This window comes from Petaurus breviceps, unplaced genomic scaffold (assembly GCF_028583685.1).
Source record: "Petaurus breviceps papuanus isolate PSGF00001 unplaced genomic scaffold, PetGlider_PUasm1.0 38, whole genome shotgun sequence".
NCBI lineage: Eukaryota > Metazoa > Chordata > Mammalia > Diprotodontia > Petauridae > Petaurus > Petaurus breviceps.
In genome coordinates this window covers 86,004,661-86,022,608 of record NW_027186304.1, presented here as the reverse complement: position 1 = coordinate 86,022,608, position 17,948 = coordinate 86,004,661, and the positions used below count along the sequence as shown (strand labels likewise).

The 17,948-nt window shown below is 39.7% G+C and overlaps 1 pseudogene; it reads right to left on the bottom strand.

The window, feature by feature from the left end:
* Positions 1-15,891: 15,891 nt before the first annotated feature.
* LOC138170162 (large ribosomal subunit protein eL21-like) lies at positions 15,892-16,501 on the bottom strand (annotated as a pseudogene).
* Between the last annotated feature and the right edge of the window lie 1,447 nt (positions 16,502-17,948).

Below are 17,948 nucleotides of genomic sequence, written 5' to 3'. Positions count from 1 at the left end.
GAGGAGAAGGAAGGAAAGGAAGAGGAAGGGGAGGAGGGGGAGGAGGAGGAAGGAGGGGAGGAGGGAGGGGGGGAGGGAGGAGAGGAGGGGGAGGGGGAGGAGGAGGATGGGGAGGAGAAGGAAGGGGCAGAGGAGGGGGAGGAGGGGGAAGAGATAAAATCTTTTATATTGTACTTACTATGTGCCAGGCACTAAGTGCTTTACAATTATTTTCTCACTTGATCCTCACAATAACCCAGGGAGATGGGTGTTATTGTTATCCCTATTTTACATATGAAGAAACTTTAGCTAACAGAAATTTAGTAACTTGCCCAAGGGTACAGAGTAGGTGTCTGTGGCTAGATCTGAACTCAGGTCTTCCTAACTGGAGGAAGAGTAGTCTATCATTTACACCCCCCATGAGTTCCTCTTTCTATCTGAAATATATCTCTATAGAGATAGATATATCTATAAATATATATTATGTATGTATGTATCTTATACCTTAAGTTTTATTAGTCAATAGAAGGAAGGAAATGAGTCAAGAAAGGTTGTTGCCAAAGAGGTAAGAAGACAGTGCAGTGTCACAAAACCTGGGTGAGGAGCCTCAAGAGGGACAGAATGGACGGACCCCCATAAGCTGCAGGGCACTTGGCCCTGGGACAGGAGGATGACCAAAAGTTGCCTAGTAGCATATAACGAGAGGCCTGGATAATCCACAAACTGGAGTGTCAGTCGGGCCCATCTCATGCACAGAAGCAAAAATGGTGCTTTACTCATCTCTGTGTCCCACTCCTCCGAAGTGCTTTGCCCAATGAGAAAATTTGATTCTCTCAGGGTATTCATTCACCACACAGGGCTAGGAGATGCCCAATAAATTTGTTGGGCACCAGTTTGTGTTTAACAAGTCAGTTTGTCTGCTCCACACATTGTAATGTGCAGAATTTCCTTCGGAGTAATATCACTAGGGAAGGAAGGAAATAAACATTTATTAAGCATCTACTATCTGCTTGGCATTGTGTTAAACACTTTATAAATATTATCTCATTTAGTCTTCACAATGCCCCTAAGAGTTGGGTTCCATTCATCACCACTTTCCAGCTGAAGAAATTTAAGCAGAAAGAGGCTAAGTGACTTGCCCAGGGTCACATAGCTAGTAAGTGTCTGAGGCTGGATTTGAACTCAGGTCTTCCAGGCCCTGCACTCTATCCACTATACCACCTACCTACCCATCTGGGAAGAGAAGGCTGATATAAGCAACTGGGTAAACACAAGCATAACAGAAGTACCAACATGATTCCAACTAAGCCTCATACCCAGCAACATGTGGCATACTTCTTCCACATTTATTTAGTAACAAAGGGTATAGAGCTCTGCAATTTACTCTGCCTCACTATTAAGAAGGCTGAGCTGGGGGCAGCTAGGTGACGCAGTGAATAGAGCACTGGCCCTGGAGTCAGGAGGATCTAAGTTCAAATGTGGCCTCAGAAACTTAACATAAAAACTAGCCATGTGACCTTGGGCAAGTCACTTAACCCCAACTGCCCTCCAAAAAGCAAAAAAAAAAAAAAAGGCTGAGCTGGGAAGCACATGCTCTAACTACTGAGATCTACCATCCATCATCCCTTTCTTAATGAACCCAAAAATTCTGTTTGTTGACTCTCTCTGCCCTGACACCTTTGCTTCTCAAACACCTAGAACCTCAGGGTCATAAGATAATAAGTTTAGAGGATTCTGAATCTTAAGGAACCTTAGAAACCATCCAATCTAATCCCCTCATTTTATAGATGAGAAAAATGAAGCCCAGAGATGTTAAATGATTGAATAAAGCTGTAAGTAGGTAGTAGGATCAGGATTCGAACTCAGGTCCTCTGACTCCAGCTCTCTTGTTTAGTCTAGATGTAGGCAGCATCATTAGAATGTTGGCATAGCAATGACATGTAATCCACCAGGCCTCGCTGTAATGTATTTTGCAGGTATTGCCATCAGATTAGCACAAATGGATAAAGATCAGATAACACCAAAAGCTCAGGCAGAATAATTCAAGCCTCCCTCAGAGTGTTTGGATCATAGCAGCCTGAGGATGACCACTTCAATAAAGAATATTCCAAGGACTAAAATATGGTTCCCTAGTTGGACTGGCTGAAAGAATATCCAGGACAGAGGATTACTTCCAAGATTGCCCTAGATTTTAACACATTCATAGATGGACCAGAGGACCTTGTCACCGGCTCCAGTGTTGAGAAGACCTGGAGATCGAATCCCAGGCTCAGACACTTAGCACCCACCCAGAAACACCTGGCCGTGTAACCTTGAGCAAGTTACTTAACCCCAATTGCTTAGGGGCGGCCAGGTGGCTCAGCGAGTAAGAGCACTGGCTCCAGTGTCGGGATGACCCGGATCAAATCCAGGCTCAGATACTCAGCACCACACCCAGAAATAACTGGCCGTGTAACCTTGAGCAAGTTACTTAACCCCGATTGCTTAAAAAAAAAAAAAAAGTACTCTGCCTCAGACATTGACTAAATGCATAAACTTGGGCAAGTCACTGAATGTCTGCCTGCTTCAATGTCCTTCTCTGTAAGTGGAGACAGTGACTTACTTCCTAGAGTTGTTGCAAGAAAAGAAACGAGATACTAATATATGTGAAGCAGTCTGCAAACTCTGAAATACAATATAAGTGTTAGCTACTATTATTTAATTTCTAGATACCACTAATAGTAAACAAGTTCTTCTTTGTATTGAGCTGCAGTCTGCTTCTCTTTAATTTCCGTTCATCCCAGCCTCTAAGGCCATACAGAATAAGTCCAGTCCCCCTTCTACAGAACACCTCTTCTTTCATATTCCACTATGGTTAGGCCTCTTGGTTTTTCAAGTTTGCATTTTTATCAATTCTCTCATAAAGTGGGCTGACCCTGATGTCTCTTTGCAGCAAAGTGTCCCTGTACTTGCTTCCCAGTTTTGCAAGGATTATGTCCCACCATTTATAACACTGTCCAGTGTCTTTTTCCCCCAGAATAGAAACCTGTCCTTTGGTCTAGTTCTGTCTTTGTGAGCTAAAATATAATGCAAGCCAAAAAACTCCAGGGCAAGAGCTCTGGTAATAAGCATCCCTTTGCCTACTGGGACAAAGCAATTACAAAGTCATCCATTCATTCAATAAAGTCACTGGGCAGAATGTGACAAAGTCAAATAGAAAAGAGGTTCACCCATCAGTGACCTGCTTCCACGAATACTTACCAGTGGGGTGATACAGCCTACATGGACTTGCTAGGGATTTTGCTAGGGTACTGAAATTCTCTCTGCAAATTGTTATACTATCAGGTATAGAACTGGAGATCCAGAAGCAGTCCTAGACATCACCAGCTCCCACCTGGGAATGAATCCTTTCTACAACACCCCTGACAAATTTTGGTTTTGCAAACTCTGCTTTAGCATCTACAGTAATTAAGAACTCATTCCCTCACCAGGCACGCCAGTCTGAAAGGTAAGTGGCTTAGTGGATAGAGCATTGGACCTGAAGTTAGGAAGACCCGAATTCAAATCCAAGGACACTTATTAACTGTGCAATCCTGGACAAGTCATTTAACATCTATTTGTCTCAGTTTCCTCATCTGCAAAGGGTATAAAATGGGTCGTTGTGAGGACCAAGTGAGATGATTGTAAAGCACTTAGCACAGTGCCTGGCACCTAGTAAGTGCTGTATAAATGTTAGTTATTATTAATTATTATTATTATTACTATTACTACTACTATAAATAAGAACTCACTTCCTCAATAGATATGCCACCTGGCAGGTAAATGGGACAATGGATAAAGTGTTGAACTTGAAGTCAGGAGGACCTGAATTCAAACTCTGCCTCAGACATTGACCAGATATATAACCTTGGGCAAGTCACCAAATCTCTGCCTCTTCAATTCCCTTCTCTGTAAGGGGAGATAATGATAGCACTTACTTTCTAGAGTTGTTGCAAGAAAAGAAACGATATTAATGTGTGTAAAGCTGTGTGCAAACTCTGAAATACAATATAAATGTTAGCTACTACCATTCAATTTCTAGATACCACTAACTGTAGACAGATTCTTCCTTGTATTGAGCTGCAGTCTGCTCCTTTCATTTCCACTCATCCCGACCTCTAAAGCCATACAGAATAAACCCAGTCCCTCTTCTACAGGACAGCTCTTCCTTCATATTCTCCCAGCCTTTCCCTATTTATCTATAGCTTTTGACAGGCGTACATGCATCACATGTATGCACATAAACATATATGCGTATCAGTCTATGTGCATATACACTGTGCTTTTACCTGGGCCCTTCAGGTCATTAGATGGTCTCTAACACAGGAGTTATATACATGTGTGTTGTGCTGAGTACATGCTTAAGTTCCATATGTGTGCACACACGCACGTGTATATTGTGCTATGTGTGTATAGAAGTATACGTATAGGGGTGGTTAGGTAGCACAGTGAGAAAGTGCCGGCCCTGGAGTCAGGAGGACCCGAGTTCAGTTCTGGCCTCAGACACTTAACACAAAAAAACTAGCCATGTGACCTTGGGCAAGTCATTTAACCCCAATTGCTTTTAAAAAAATAAAGAAGTATACATATCGCATTATTTGTGTGCATGTACATATGCATGCTTTATATGTATGTGCACATACAAACCGTGTGTACACATATATTATGTCTATGTGTGTACATGTCATATATATGCATATAGTGGTTATATACATGCATGCACACTATATAGGTATACACACATATACTGATGTTTTTCCCCTTGGATTTATAGGAGTAACACTGAAAGTCTTGGAGTATCTTTATAGTATTATTGTTCATGACCCCCTACCTAGTATGTTCTCCCAATATCAATCAATTACCTCTCTCCAATGTTGGTATACATATGCTTGCATGTATGTGTGTAACACTTGTGTCAGAAACAATTTTATGACGTGAAGGGTCCATGTAAACTTTGGGAAATCATATCAACCTCTTGGATCATAACCCCCATTTGGGAAACTTAAGAACAAGAATGCATGGAACCTGCCCCTTCTCTCTACCCCACCCCCATATATATATAAAATTTTTTTTTGCTTTTTGGAGGGCAATTTAGGGTTAAGTGACTTGCCCAAGCTCACATGGATAGTTTTTTTGTGTTAAGTGTCTGAGGCCAGATTTGAACTCAGGTCCTCCTTGACTCCGGGGCTAGTGATCTATTCACTGCACCACCTAGCCACCCCTCCCCATCCCCATAGATTGATGACAAACCATTCCTTATTTACAAATATACAGCTCAAAATATTGAAAATGAAAGCTTAAGAGAAAAACAAAACAACCTTGAATAAGCAACCATTAGCCCCATATATAGAAACATATACACACACACACACACACACATATATATATATATATATATATTAGATATAGCTCTCTCTTCCCTGCCCTACCACAAACTTTCTGTTTTACATAATTCCATAACATAGTCAATTGAGCTATGAGTTTCTTAGATTAGTCTAGGATACATCTCTAGAGTTTTCTTAAGCTTTAATAAGATCTTGTCACTGATCTTCTCCTATAGGGTCTTCTCTTCCTTTGTTTTCCAAGTTTGCCCCACTTATCTGCCCCAATATGCATGATTTAGGGCAGAATCACCATTTTCCTCACTCATTTGAGAGAACAAAAGGAGAAATATTGTAATATTCATCATATGTAGCATCTCCAGGGCTCTGAGTAGCTTTTCTCTGGGGACACAAGCTGCTAGTCTGAGAATGTTTGGTAGAGTGAGCTCAGAGCCTTGCTATATATGTATGCATATAGGTGTGACTCAAAGGAGCTCAATCCTTGTTACACTTTGTATGCATAGATTGCTCTTCTGTCATTTTCAGAAACATGGTGTGGTGGGGAAAAAATACTGGATTTAGAGTCCAAAGATTTGAGTTCAAATCCTAATTCTGTTACATAGTACCTGTATAAACATGATCAAGTCCCATTTCCTCTCCAGATCTCAGTTTCCTCATCTGTACAATAAGGCAGTGGCCTTTCTAAACCTCTTCTCAAATCTCTTCCCTAGATTTTGAGACTAGGTAAAATCAGATGACATCTACTCTGCCGTCTTCCCCTAATATAACCTGGCAAAGACTCTCCAATGATCTTACTAAATAATATACAATATATAGATTCTTTTACATTCCTTCAAAGGGGTACTTAATTTTCAAAACTGAGTCTTTCAACTATATGTACAAATTGTATTTTATATCCTCCCTCCTGAAAGAGAAAAACTTAACCAAACAGGCTAAGCAGAATCTGAATCCCAATGTAATAAGTCTGGGTATTTTTAATGTCCAAAATAGCACCAGGGAAATTTTTTTTAGCACCAGAATTTCTAGCTGGTATTAGGAAAGTAGTTTCCAGGGTTGTTTCTTGGCAGAGTTATAATCTGTCACAACTGAAACCTATCTTTGGAGTCTTCTTTGTTAGTATGTAGGTCTTCTGAATTGCCCCCAACAAAGCTCTTTTCCCAAAACTGGTTAAAAGTCAATCCCAGAACCATAGAACCCCAGAATGCTAGAGCTGGATAAAACATTAAAGATCATCTAGTCCAACCCCCTCATTGTCTAGATAAGGAAACTGAGGTCAGATGGTGAAGCATGCTCTCTCTCTTTTGCAGAGAGGTTGCAGACAATAGGTGCAGAATAAAGCTTACATGGCAGACATATTGATTTGTTTTGCTTACCTATAATTCTTGGCTACAAGGACAGGTGCTACTAGAGAGAGAACTCATTGGGAAGTGATAGTAATTTAAAAAAAAAAAAAAACTCTTATTCAGGGGCAGCTAGGTGGCGCAGTGAATAGAGCACCAGCCCTGAAATCAGGAGGACTTGAGTTCAAATCCAGACTCAGACACTTGGCACACTTACTAGCTTTTTGATTTGGGGTAAGTCTTTTCCCCCAAGTTGTTCAAAAAAAAAAAAAAGGGCAAAAAAAACCCTCTTATTTTTTAATTGAGGTCCAAGAAAGAAAGTCTTTAATTTAAGATCACACAGGTAGTAAGGTACAGCTCTGAACCTCATTCCTCAACTTCAAGTCAAATCATTTACACCGTTCAACATTAAGCTCCTTGAGGGTAGGGATTGTTTCATTTTTGTTTTTATGTCCCTGGTACCTAGCACAGGGCCTGGCACCTACTAAGTGCTCAGTGAATGAGTCTTTCATTGATTACAACTTCTAATTTATCCTCAAACCTTAGTTAAGGGTTTTGGTAAAAGCCATTGAGTCATATCTCCTAACCCACCATGGGCAGGGATGTCTTTCTAAGGAACAACTAGATTCAAAGGCACAAAGCCATTACTCAGGTTTAGTCCTAAAAACAAATTTTCCCATGTGGTACAAAAGGTCTCCCTATATAACACATCCAAATGATTTCTCAAACCACCCAATCAATCTGATAATGACTCCCTGTGGATCAGATTTCATTCTGTTTAAGCAAGAAATTAGTGACAATATGAGCTTTTCTATCCTGACTTTAATCAAAATTATCATTTTGATGCTGTAAATTATATAAAAATGTCAGTGATGATAATGATAATGATGATAGAATCCCTTAATCACTCAGGAAACAAAATCCCTTATTTGTTCAGTTACAGAGCTTTGAAGGGCAGTCCATTTTCACAGTATGATGTACTATGGTGCCAAAGACAATCAAGGTGGCTTCTGCTCCTTATTTTTGCACCTCAGAGAATTCCACTTTCCAAGTAAGAAGAGGCCTAAAAGGAAATTCACCCTATTTGTTGTAATGAATGACCTTTCTATGTCTACATGTACTTTAGTTTACTATGTATTGGCATTTTGGAGAAGAAAAAAATGCAGTTAACAAAACAGTATTTGGTTTCCAAAGAAAAAATCTTTTTTCTAAGATGCAGCACAGAAAGAGGTATTTGCATTTCTTAATTGCTTTTTTTGAGGCCAAAATGTTTCTTCCACCTCCATATGACTACTCATGACCATAATAGAATCAGCAGAGAGATCAGGCGAATCTTAACAAGTGATTGGCCTCTAGTGTTTGGAGCTAAAAGGACCAATGCAAGAAGAAATCTACTACCTAAACTGGGATTTCAGCTCCTTCTCAAGGTTTCAGAACCCTAAACATCCCCTCCCCCTTAAACAACTTAACTTGTGGCACTGACAACAGGAAGCATTGGAAATGTTTCAAAGGAAGTCACAGCCAAAAGACAATGTTAAAATTTCTTACTAAGACAAATTTGGTGGAATGTAAGCCCCTTGAGGGCAAGGACTATTTCTTTTTTATACTTATACCTCCACCGTGCCTAGCACATAATAAGCCCTTAATGTTTATTGAATTGAAGAATTCCACATTCATTAATTATAATGACATCTCAGCCAGAAAATGTCAAAGAATCAAGGATTTCAAATCAGGAGTGTGAATGACTTGTTCGAGGTTATATACACAGAAATTAAGTGGAAGAGGTGGAATTTAAAGCCAAGTCCTGTGACTCCCAGTCCAGAGTTCTTGCTACTAGACTACCTTGTCCCTAGGGCACTACCACAAAAGAATTCTCCCTCTTTTTTTTATCCCCAGGGCTTAACACGATGTCCAGTATATAGAATGTACTTAATAAATGTTTGTTTGATTGACTGAATTCTCTACTTCTGTCCCAAATACATCTGTATTACATTATGAGGGAAAGAAAGTTCGATCATGTCAACAGAAATGCCTGAAGATCTAGTCCCATTCTGGCCTGACACGGAAAATTGTCCTTGGTCATTTTAAAACCCTGCTCGCTTCTCCCTGCCTTGTCTTTTTCTCTTTGCATTGCCTTTAAAAGGAACAAGCATATTAAGCTGGAAGTCTCTCCAAACCCCCTGGGCTTGACCCCAGGACAGTACATAGCATACTTTCCTGCATCAGCAGATAATGTTACACAGCATGACAGCAGGCCAGAGCATGATAGCTCCTCTAGTCTAGGAGTTCCTGAAGGATCCATTACTGTGTTTTCCAGGCACCTATGGGACTTCTTTCTTCAACTTCTTATTTGCTTGCTTCAGAGACCGCTGTCAATGTCACCAAGATCAAGTTTGAAACTGAGCATGCCTCCAAATGCAAATTTAGCTAGGTTGGAAGTGGAACTACTAAACAGCCCCATTGCCCCCCAAAAAAAGTCCCAATGGTGTCAGAGCTCACCCACAGCAAATCTCATAGTTGACCTAGTTTGCACTAGCAGGTACACACACACAGTGTCTCTCCCCCACCCCACCCCCACTCCTGTTCTTCCTGCCTGCTCTGTTTCCTATTCTAGCAGGATAGCTCTGTGAATAAGAAACCTGCCATGTGGGAGCTGGCTTTCTGTAAAAGGGGATATTCTGCCAACTTCCCTAAATGGGAAAAAGGCAAGAACAGAGGAATGGTGTGGCATGCACTTTCATGCCCACAAAGCCAAACAAAAGGTGGCAGGTCAAATCCCAGACACCATTCCTCCTAAGCTCACCCAGGCTGAGATCTGATTTCCAACAGCTCTGAGAGTGTAAGCTAAGAGACAGAGAATACAAGGAGTTTGGCTCTTAGGGGAATTGCTGTATAATTGTGACTTTGCCATGTGCACTTTGTCTTTTGTTTGACAGGAGGAGTAGGAGACAAGTTGTTAGCAACCTTTATACTACCCCCCAAACTAGGGCCCGAACAAGAGGAAACATCCATGTTAACAAGTAGGAGGCATCACCTGCAGAGATAAGCTTAGCCTTGAGTCTGTTTCTTAAAGCCAGTAACTGGGCCGCTAGGTGGCGCAGTGAATAGAGCACTGGCCCTGGAGTCAAGAAGACCTGAGTTCAAATATGACCTCAGACACTTAATATGTATTAGCCATCTGAGCTTGGCAAGTCACTTAGCCCCAATTGCCCTGCCTTCCCCCTCCAAAAAGCAAAAACAAAACAAAAAAAAAAACAAAAACGCCAGTAACTTACTCTACTACTTAAGCCTTCCTATTTAAATAGAACTTTAAAAAAGCGTGTTCTTCCAAAAGCATAGGTTGGATCTCTGTGCACTGTGACAGCTGAGGCAAAATACAAGTGTTTTAGATACAGTCCAGCTGAGACAGCCGGAAAGGCACAGAATGGTATTTGCTATACATGGAGCCATGAAGCCAAATCCAGTGTGTATAGTACCAGCCAACCCAGAAAATCATAGAGGTGAAAGGGCCCTCAGAGGCCCCCCAGCCCAACCTGGAATAGACCAAGAATGCTTACTGCAATATTGCTGGAAGCCTTCCTGGGAGGAGGAGCTCACTCCTTCAGGAGAGATCCCATTCCAATTGAAGACAGCTCTAACTATTAAGAAGTTGTTCCTTATGCTCTAAATATGCCTCCCTGTGACTTCCATCTATGGCTCCTACTTTTGCCTTCTGGGCATATGACAGCCCTTCCAGTCATTATGAAATGCAGAAGGCAGTTAGGTGGCACAATGGATAGAGTTCTGGGCCTGGACTCAGGAAGACCTGAGTTTAGATTCCTCCTCAGACACTCATTAGCTGTGTGACCCTGGGCAAGTCACTTAAGTACTATCTGTGTTAGTTTCCTCATCTGTAAAATGGAGATAATAACAGCCCCTCCTTCCCAGGGCAGTTGTAAGGATCAAAAAAGATATATTTGTAAAGCACTTAATGCAGGACCTGATACATAGAAGGCACTTAAAAATGTTTATTTCCTTCCTTCCTTCCCCTACCCCCAAAACTCTTGTCCTCATGAAACCTACCCAGTTCCCTCAACTAGGCTTGTTAAAGAAAGCATGATCATGAGTCCCATCACCATCCATCAACCTAGTTGCCTATCTCAGAATGCTGTCCAGATTATCAATGGTCAGAACCAAATGCAATGGTACATGCCATGGGAAATTGAGGTTGCCCTAAATATTCAATCACGTCTATGTGCTCTACCATCGTGCTTAAAAACTCAACCATAAAATAGCCCCAAGCATGTAAGCTTTCCTGTAATCCAAACATGTAAATCCTTCACTCAGCCTCACCCTCCTATGCTTAACAATGGGTTATGGGAGGAGAGAGAGAAGCCAAGTTCAAGTGCTGACTGGACTGGACAGCAGGAATGTGAAATACCTCTCAGCCACCAGCAATGGAGACTAAGACCAAATAGAAAAGAAAGGGACATGAGGATAAAATGGAAGTTTTGCCCTTTGATCGATCCTACAACTGACTCCACTTCTGGTTACTTTGCAATGGACACAACAACAATAATGATCCTTGTCAGTGGCAGGATATCAAGGGGGGAAAAGCTCCAGTGGTTCTATGCTCTGAATAATGAGGAACTGAAGACCTCAGATGTCTCCAAAGTACTTTCCATAGAAAGAGACATTATGCTAAGGTTATATTCTTTATCTAGTGACTTGCCCTATAGAATAAACAAGCAGAACATGATTTGGAAATTGCAATGAATTGTCCATGATGCCCACTTGCAGAAGTAGCCATGGGTCACTAAACAAACTCAAACTTCCCTAGGACTCCTAAATCTAAAGCGGCTTACATATTGTCTGGGGACTGCCAGGGTCTGAGTGTGTCAGAATAATAGATCTCTTATTATGCATTCTTTTATCAGTATTATGAACTATTTTATTGATTTAATTGATTCTATGCCAAAAGTAAATACTGCATACATTTTTTAAAGTATTGTCTGTTTATGTGTGAGAGCTGACTACATTATGCTCAGGTTATGTGACTAAGGCTCAGGAAATTTAGTCAGTTTAGAGCAGAGACAGGATTTGCCAAAGGTGGGGGTTTAAGAGATTATAATAATCCCCAATCTCTAGACTAGCCTATCAATGTAACCCTGAAGAGAGGGGTAGAGTTAAAGGATACAAGGTCCTCCACTCTCTAAGAACCATAACTAACTCAGCCTTTTTACCCAGTAGGGTAGAATTGTATAATAATCTGAATGGAGCATGGAATATACCCAGCTCCAGATCTTTACTATTGAATAGGTCAAGTAAAGAGACTAGCAAAGTCACTCAATAGTTAAGTATAAAATGAGGATAATAGCATTTACATTAACTTAACTTGCAAAAATATCCTAATAATCTAAGACGTGAACTATTACTGTTCCAAGGAATTCAAAGCATTTTATAAATGCTTCTCTTCTTTAAAAAAATAGAACTGTCCCTAATTCTTCAGATGAGAATTAAAAGAACTAGTCACAAACAAGGGAAGTCAGGAACATGGGAATACACCTTGTAGGTGAGAACAATAAGTTTGTGAATCAGAAGACAAAATCTTCATACTTGTAATGAACCAGATAGCTAGAATCTCAGTACTAAACAATTCTCTATGTTGCTTCCCAAAATAACATAGAACCAGCTACATCTGCAATACGTATCCTTGGCAAATATGTATAACACACAACCAAGACTTTAACTGGAATCCCTATAGCCTCTTTACTCATCACACCATTTCCTTCTATCTGAACCAAGAGAAATTACAAGTTATGAGGTTCATTCTAATGAACCTCAGAGGCCATGTAAGATCTAGGAGCCTATGATCTAGTCCGATCCATACTTAAAGAAGCGGTCATCCAACCTCAAAATAGCATATTCCTATTTTGTCCAGCTCAGATTTTTAGGGAGTATTTCTTTAGAGCAAATAAAAATCTGCCTCCTTTCAGCTTCCACCCATCGCTTCCCAAACTAAACCTAATACTCAAATGGAGTCTGACTAGGGCAGAGTACATTAAAACTATAATTTCCCTTGTTCTGGATACAATGATTATTTCAATTCAGTCTAGGATTGCATTAACTTTTTTTTTTTGGCTGCCATGTTACACTGTGACTCATTTCAAGTTTGCAATATACTAATACCTCCAAAGCTTTTTTTGCATAATCTGTTGTCTAGCTACAACTCCCCAATTCTGTACTTGTGAAGGTGGCATTCTAAACCTGAAAATACAACTTTACTTTTATGTCTATTAAATTCCATCTTATTAAGTCTGTCCCATAATTCTAAACTGTCAAGATCTTTTTGAATCTTAGTCAACAAACATTTATTAAACGCTTTCTATGTGTGAGGCACTATGCTAAGTATTGGTGACACAAACAAAGGTAAAAGATAACCCCTACTCTTGAGGAGTTCACGGTTTAATCAGAATAGACAATATGTGAACAACTCTGTATAAATATAGACAAATAGGAAATAATCAACAGAAGAGAAGGCATTATAATTAAGAAGGATAAGAAAAGGTTTCTTGTGAAAGGTAGGATTTTAACTGGCACTTGAAGGAAACCAAGGAAACCAACAGTCAAAGAAGAGGAAAGAGAATTCCAGACAGGAGGGGTAGTCCAAAAAATGTCTTAATCTCTCATTCAGCTATTAAGTATTTCTTCAAGCTTCAAGTTATCTGCAAATTTGGCAAGCATGCCACTATGTCATGTGCCCCTGTACATGATCTCTGCCATCATCTACGTCATTAATAAAAATATAGAGCAACACAGGACCAAGGTTGGATTTCTGTGGCTACTGGAGACTACCCTCCAGGTTGACATCAATTTATTAATGACAATTTTTAGGGACCTATGGACTGAATCAGTTTGACCACACCTAACTATACCATCCTTTAGAGAACATCTCTCCACCTCATCCCCAAAGAAAGCAATCATAAACAGTATTTATAGTGGGAAGGCTTCAATTATCAAGCTCTGCCAATTCAGCCCAAACTCCCTTCTCCAGACGAGTTTATACTCCTAGAATTATAGTGTTGGAAGGCACTTTAAAACTTATCTAGTCCAATACTTATCTGAGGCATTCATTTCTCTGGCACATGCTCACTGGTCTGTCAGTATAGCCTCTCCAAATGAGTCCAGTGTCTCCCTGTCCAAACCCTGTGCCTTTGCAGTGGATGCATCCAAGAAAAGAAGTATAATAAAGAGAAAGTAGAGAAGATACAACCCTGTTTCTGAGGGGGGAAAAAATAGCAGATCTGTTACTCTTACATAGGCTTCCTGCCCTTAGCTCCATCTCCTCCTCCCTCTCTCTTTATTTTGGGTTCCTATTCTTTGAGGAGCTTCCTCCTACATATATTTTCTATTTATTCAGACATTTAAATCCTTCTTAAATTAGAAAACAACCTTCTCTCAGAGGAAAATCATAATCTGTCTTACATGAGGATGTTATACTTTGTGACATTGATATCATCTTGTTATTGGAAAAACAGGCTGAAAAAATTCTTTGTTAGTAATGGCATTTAGGAAACACGTATGATGCTGATCCTCAGAAATAAAGATAACATTACTGACTTACCATCAGTAGATTTATTTTTCTGATAATGTTGATGTCTTTGTAATGAACTGCCTAGGCTAGCTCACTTGGTCCCACTTGTAAACAGAAGCACATATTTTATGAACTGTTGCCTAGGATTAGGAATATATGACCATGAGAAGGAGTGTAGTTAACTGGCCTACACGGAGATTCCATTCATGATCTTGCTATCTTTATTGAGAAGTTGTAAATCACTGAGTAAATCAAAGACAGGTAGAAAATATTACACATACTATGACAGTTTTCCCTGGTCCTAACCCAAGATTTGCTTTTTTGGAGCGGGGAAGGTAGAGCAATTGGGGTTAAGTGACTTGCCCAAGGTCACATAGCTAGGGTTTTTTTTGGGGGGGGGAGGGGTTGTGTTAAGTATCTGAGCCCAGATTTGAACTCAGGTCCTTTTGACTCCAGGGTTGGTGCTCTATTTACTACCTAACCCAAGATTTGGAAAAATATCAATCCTTCTTGCTAGAAAAAACTTAAAATCTAAACATGAGTCTTTAATTTATTTAAATACTCATGTTTATGTCCATTTACATGAAAGAAAATACCTAGCAACAAAATCATGATATGTAAATTAAGGGCCTTGCCCACCAGGATTGCCACTGGGTCAGAACTGCCATCCATCAAACCCAAGTTTTTCTATGGTCAAGAGTGGTAGCAAGGAGGGCGGCTAGGTGGCCCAGTGAGTAAAGCACCAGCCCTCGAGTCAGGAGGACCCGAGTTTGGTTCTGGCCTCAGACAATGAACACCCACACAAAAAAAACAGCTGTGTAACCTTGGGCAAGTTGCTTAACCCCAATTGCTCTCCAAAAGGCCAAAAAAAAAGAGAGTGGTAGCAAGGGATGCCTTTAGATGGGCATGTTCATCCCTCTTGACATCAACCTTATATGTAAGGGACCTGCCTCAAACACATAGTACCTCATAATTGCCTACTATAGATCTCTCATGCATTAATTGATCTTAACCTTTTGGGGGTTATTCATATTTTTAGTCTGTGTTTCCTCTTAGTACATGTAGAGGGATTTCAGAAGATGGATGAGGAAACATACCTCAGCCTCTTGAGTTAGTGATAATGGATTTCAGATGGAGTATAAGAGATGAATTTTCAGACATGGCCAATGTGTTGATTTGTTTTACTGAAATGTTTCTTTTTGTTTTTAATGAGAGAGAGTTACTACTTAGAGAGGGGGAAAAGAGTGGTAGATTAGTAGACAGTTATAGATATACAAAAAAGAGCATCCATAACACATTTTTAATGAACAGAAGGAAACAAAAAAAGTACAGGAGATACAAATAAATGAAGCAGTTTTGTTACCACCTTAAGTTTATATATGTATGTGTGTATGTGTACACATATATACACATATATGCATGTGTATATATACTTATTTTTAAAAAATAAATTGTATATAAAAGAAGTTTCTAATTTCTTATACAAGTCATTCTTTTTCTTTGTGTATTGAAATGTTTGTTGATAATTTGTTAAATTCACAATAAAAAATGAAAGTTAAAAAAATTAAGGACAAGTAAGGTTACTTAACACTTATTTTTCTTTTTTCATTGTGAATGGAATCATCAACAAGCATGAACATTTCTTTTTTTTTCCATAATCCAAGATTTTTTTATTGTTCTTTTTTTAGTCACTTATGCCATGAATTCATAGGGGATTGGTTCCAACAGCTCAGGTTCCTTGCCATTGGTTCTCACCAAGTGTGCTTCTCTGGGGGGAGCAGGCTGGCGTTTCAGTTGAACCCAAGTGCCTTTTTCTTTGGCTTCCTTCTTCTTCTGATCATTTTCCTTTACCCGCTTCAGAAAGCTATCTCTGCTCTTGGAATGCTTAATATGCTCAATACGCACATTAATTCTTTTGGCTAGAATCTTGCCCTTAACCTGTTTGTTTACAACAATGCCTACAGCATGCTGAGTAACATTATACACCCGTCCAGTCTTGCCATGGTAACATTTGTGGGGCATTCCTTGCTGAACTGTGCCCATACCCTTGATATCTACAATATCACCTTTCTTGTATATTCACATATATGTAGCCAAAGGGACAACACCATGTTTTCAAAAGGGCCTAGAAAACATGTATCGTGTCCCTCTCCTTTTTCCTTTTGTGTTCGTCATTTTGGCAACTCACATGAAGCAGGAGTGGCTCGAGCCGCGTGTCCCTGGAATATGGCGGAGCCGGCGGAAAAAGCATGAACATTTCAATATACAAATAATAATAAAGAATATCATATAAAATTGTGAACTTCTTTTTCATACAGCTTTTAAAGTGTTTTATTAAATTTTACACTGGAGTGACAAAATTGTCAGAACTTTTTATTTCCTTCTGAGTTTTTAAAATGTTTTAATTTTTCATGTCATATAAAAACTATGGGGGAAACTGGAAAATAATACTTGTTGGTTAATTATTAATTTATCCAACCTTCTGTAAGAAGCCTTTCCAGATTCCCCTTAAATAAATATTAGTGCCTTCCCTCTGAGATTACCTCCAACTTACCCTGTATATATCTTATATTGACAGAGATTTTTATACATTGTCTCCCCCATTAGAATGTGGACTCCTTAAGCGCAGGGACTATTTTTGCCTGTAATTTTATCCCCAGAATTTAGCACAGTGTCCAACACATAGTGTTTAATAAATGTTTATTGACTGACACTGATTCATCCATTAATTCAACTATTAAGTGCCTGCTGTGTACTATACAAGGTGCTGGGGTTGATACAAAGTTTAGACAAGACATAGTCCTTGACCACATGTAGTTTGCAGCATAAGAAAGAAATTAGACACATACACAGATAATTATGATATATTATATTACATAAGAACCTCAAAGATGTGTAAAATAAAATGTATGAGATTAGGTACTAAACTATGAAGGTATTAGCTAGAAATGCTTACAATAAGATTGACTACTCATGTTGGCTAAGGAATGTTTAGAAATTCAGTCCCTGGGATCTTCCAGCACTCCCTGCTATGTAAGCTGCTCAACTACTTCAATATCAATCCAGCCCTACAGACAACATCTTGTTGGGTCATCGGTTAGCAGCCCCTGTGTGGGCTCGAACAAAGACCAGCCAAAAAGCAGCCTGGCAAATGGAACAAATGAAAACTGGGCCAGGGGGCATCAGGGATAAAGGAAGAACTCCAACCTCCCATACCTGGTCTATGTGATGGACAAGAAAAACAAGATAAAAGGTAAACAGTGATCAATTTGAGTAGTTGGACTGGAAAGAAACCTCTCTAAGTTTCTGCCATGTCATTTGGAATTGGGGTTTAGTCTTTTCTTGGAGCTACACAAGCAATGGTTCCCACCCCCTAATTGCTATGTGTTGTTTCAAGTACAAGAAACACTGTGCTCTTTTTTATAATAATTGATGGTTTTGTCATTCGGGAAATGTAAAATTTCACCAGTTGCTGAACCAATTGTTCAATTAAGTTGTCTCTGTGTTTCCCAGGCTTGTTGGATCATCAGTGACACAAGTGGCATCCCCCTCCTTGCTCTCACAGTAGGGATTTATTTTGCTTCTCTATGTAGCCTGACTTGTTCCAGCACCAAAAGTGTCAATGTCACGGGAAAGGAAGGACAAGATTTCAAGCACATTTATTACAGCTGAATTATAGGCACCAATATTTAATGA